Below are 4,313 nucleotides of genomic sequence, written 5' to 3' on the forward strand. Positions count from 1 at the left end.
TGTCTATACCTCAGGTCTCACAGGGACACTGGCGGACACAGATTTTCAATTCCAGCTTTATTCCTCTTCTTTATTTGTCTTTCCTCTAAAACTTATATGTGTGCAGGTGCATGTGCACACACACATGCACCCTATCTAGCTGCTCCCTGGAAGCAGGAGATACTGTGGTTTTGATAGTATCCTAAGTTCCAACCTTCTTCAGGAAGCTTTAACAAATAGCCATGAAACATTCCTAAACTATTTTTGATTTGTAGTGATGCCTGAGGTCTCTTATTTCATGTAAGCCCTACAATGATATTTTGAGGTGATTGTGAATATTCTTCGTTAAGTGGAGGAAATTGAGGTTCAGCGAGGTTAAGCAACTTGCCCAAGGTCACACAACTATGACTTGGTAGATGAAGAATAGTAAAGCCAGATCTAACTTGACTTCAAAGCCCACAGTCTTGCCAGATACCACTTTGACTCCCAGGGAGACGTAGGTAACTGAGCACTTGCTTTAACCTTGTCTGGCCCAGTGAGTAGGTAAATAATCCATACCCTACTTACTCAAATGAAAGGTCGAGGGGAGACATACTTTACAAATGCAAAAAGCACTACAGAAGTGTAAGTGGACATCACTAATATGTGATAAGATTATTTGTTATTTGTCAAATGAAGGTCAAATGAAGGTCAAACGAAGACTTCTAAGAACCTCCCAGTATCTCCCAACATCGTTGGAGAGCTTCTAGAAATTTCATTATATTTACTCCTTTGGGTTGATGGGTCAGGTCCATCTTGTTTCTTTTACCTCCACCTTCCTTAGCCAGGACCAATTTATCCAGTAAGTATAGCAGGCACAGTGCCTAGGGTCCGTGGTACTTTTAGAGGCCCACAAAAATGTTGAAAAATTTTTTTAATCAGAAGAAAAAAGTGAATATATCCCAGCATGGATTGTATTCATCTTTATACTAATTCATTCATAAAATATAATTTTTAATATATATTTTTAATGGAAGGACAGCCCACAAAGCAAAAGTGCATGGGGTCCACAAAAGTCATAATGTGCCTCTGACCTCAGCTCCTCATGGCTGGAGCCATTAATGTAACCAGGCTAAAGCCCCTTCAGGTCACAGCCCCTACTCTCCAGTGGGGTTTGGAGCTACCTCTGGTTTCTGTAAGCCAGGGTTGGGTGGTTGGTATAACCATCCTTAGCTGGTTTGCAGGCTCTTGTGTATGTTCTTGCTTACCATGCATGTCCTAAGACTTCTCACCCAAGCTGCTTTTTCTGTGTGGCATGCTTTCCCTTCCAATCTCTACTTGCGAAGCGTTGGTGGTATAGTGGTGAGCATAGCTGCCTTCCAATCTTTACCAGCCTAACTCCTGCTCAGGCTTTGAGTCTTAGCTTAAATATCACTTCTTAAGAAAGTCTTCCTTGGTGACCCCTTCCCAATCTAAAATTTATACCCTTGGTATACTCTAGAGCAGCCTGATTCACCTTTGGAGCAATTGCTGTGCTCCGTTGCTGTGTTTATTTGTGCGATTCCCACGTCCCACGTTGGCTTCATACCTATCTTCCTCTTTTATACCTGTGCATTTTCACTGTGTGTCCTTGACGCCTAGCACAGAGCCTGATACTTGTTAGAAGCCCAATAAATACTTATTGAATGAATTAATGATTGGATAATTGTCTTCATAGCCAACCAAGTCCCGTATCCAGTGGTCCAGGGCAAGTTCTGGGTACCAGTGTAACCCACACACCCCTCCCATGCCTTCCCAACCCGTGTGATGGGGTTCTGATTCATTGTGCTCTGGCCCACTTAGTTACTTTGTATGGAACCCCAGATTCCCTGGAAATGGGGCTCATTCTGTTCTCTAGTCAGAGATTGGAGCCCTGCCTTACCAACCTGGACCAGGCAGCCATATTTGAAATTTTGCCTCGTTTATTTCTGTGGTATAGGGTAACATCTTTGGCAAGCATGACTAGCATTCATCCTGGCACCAGAGAGTTCAAGTCCCATCTCAATTCACCCCTTGTAAGCTCTGCTCCAAGACTAGCTTGCAGCAGCGTGGTTTCTGGGATCTTTGGTCCTACTTGACCTCGGAGTTCTCCTTCTCCACCGTGGCTTTTGTGCCTCTGTAGACTTCATGCTATTGCCCGTCCTAGGATAAAATAGAAGTTACAGAAAGCCTCAGCTGAAGTGGATGAGGTTTTCAGACCCAGCTGTTTTCAGCCATTAACACCAACTGATTTTCTTTCCTGAACACCTGTGACTCAGGTGAAGCTGAGGAAAGATGAGAAGCATGATCAATACTTTTTTTTCCTTAAGAAGCAATGTATAGGGGCGCCTGGGTGGCGCAGTCGGTTAAGCGTCGGACTTCAGCCAGGTCACGATCTCGCGGTCCGTGAGTTCAAGCCCCGCGTCGGGCTCTGGGCTGATGGCTCGGAGCCTGGAGCCTGTTTCCGATTCTGTGTCTCCCTCTCTCTCTGCCCCTCTCCCGTTCATGCTCTGTCTCTCTCTGTCCCAAAAATAAATAAACGTTGAAAAAAAAATTAAGAAGCAATGTATATTTGTTATCGAAAATTTATAATATAAAAATAAAAGAAAAAATAAAAATCATTCAATAAATGTTTTCCTTTTTGCTCATCGGTATTTTCAAGTTTTCAACACTGAATTTTTTTTTTAAATGTCTGATTCTTATTTATTTGTTATTCTTAGAAAATCTCAGCTTTGACTGGACTCAACTTAGAAGTAGAAGCTTCTGGGCACCTGGATGGCTCAGTCGGTTGAGCGTCCGACTTCGGCTCAGGTCATGATCTCGCGGTTCGTGGGTTCGAGCCCTGCATTGGGCTCTGTGCTGACAGCTCAGAGCCTGGAGCCTGTTTGGAATTCTGTGTCTCCCTCTCTCTCTGCCCCTCCCCCACTCATGCTCTGTCTCCCTCTGTCTCAAAAATAAATAAACATTAAAAAAATTAAAAAAAAAAAGAACCTTCAGAGAGGACAACCCCTGTCTCTTGGCAATCTGTTACTGGCTTTTTTCTTTGTCCTCCTTCCTTCCCTCGGCCAAAAGGTTAGCATATTCTGCAACCTTTTCCTTATTTTTCTGAGTACGCTGTTTCTCCAGAGCAGTATACCCATGTTTATGGTACAGGCATGTAGAGTAACAAGATGCTGAATCTTGGGTCCTTTGTTCTAGATTTCTTACTTTCCTTGTGTAGAAACTTTCTTACAACATCCTGGCAGACATCATCTTCTTTAAAGAGACTGAAAGTTTGTGGATTCTGGACCACAGACAACAAGGTACATCGTGAGTAATATCAGGTAATATCAAGGTAATATCAGTGAGTTCAGGAATATCCTTATTTCCTTTCTTTACAGTGACCAAGCTGAGAACACTCAGCTTGGCATCCCCAATGTAACCCCAAACAGATTTGTGTTTTCTCTTTCAAGTCCTCATTAGTCTAGAAGAGGAATGCCCCTTACTCAGCAGCAGGTGGACATGGCCATGGGTCAAGACACCTGCTTCATGGGGAAGCCTTGGTTGTCATTCCTTCGGTGATTTGGACCATATGACCAAATGGTCCATTCTTCACCCAGAGCATCGGCAGCCACTTTTGTGCCTATATACTTCTCATAAAGGGTAGGAAGTTTATGGTCATTGTCCACTTCAGTGAGTTCCTTGCAGCCAGTAGCTGGGAAAGAGATGTTCAGTTTCATCCTGAAGCAGTTGGCCTCTTCCAACGTGCTACAAAAAAAAAGAGAGAATATGGATTATTTTATTTTATTTTATGTTTAATTACTCTTGAAAGAGAGAGACAGAGACCGAGTGTGAGTGGTGGGGGAGCAGAGAAAGAGAAGGAGTCACAGAAACAGGCTCCAGGCTCTGAGCTGTCAGCACAGAGCCCGATGCAGGGCTCAAACTCGGGAACAGTGAGATCATGACCTGAGCCAAAGTTGGACACTTAACCGACTGAGCCATCCAGGCGCCCCTGTATTATTTTGTAATAAGAAAAAAGTTATTTTCAATTTTAAAAGAGCTCAGAAAGATATACTCCAAAATATGAATAGTTATTTTTTCTGGATTTTAGGATCATAAGTAAATAAAACATTTTTCTTCGGGCTTCTCTTTTCTTCCTATTTTTGTACAATGAGAACTATGTTACTTTTGCAATTGGGAAAAAACAATTTCACAATAAATGTTATTAAAATTAATTGTACCACGCAGAACGTGCTTACATTTTCATGTATATTGTTCAAGCCTTTTGTCTTAGGCTTAGATACGGTTTTTAAAAATGGCTACAGTCATACTGTATTGTAATATTATTTAAAAAAATT

General features: G+C 42.3%; 1 pseudogene; it reads right to left on the reverse strand.

Annotated features, from left to right (window-relative positions):
* Window positions 1–1,559: 1,559 nt before the first annotated feature.
* On the reverse strand, window positions 1,560–3,695 carry LOC109497292 (annotated as a pseudogene).
* Between the last annotated feature and the right edge of the window lie 618 nt (window positions 3,696–4,313).

Source organism: Felis catus, chromosome A2 (assembly GCF_018350175.1).
Source record: "Felis catus isolate Fca126 chromosome A2, F.catus_Fca126_mat1.0, whole genome shotgun sequence".
In the NCBI taxonomy this organism is placed as follows: domain Eukaryota; kingdom Metazoa; phylum Chordata; class Mammalia; order Carnivora; family Felidae; genus Felis; species Felis catus.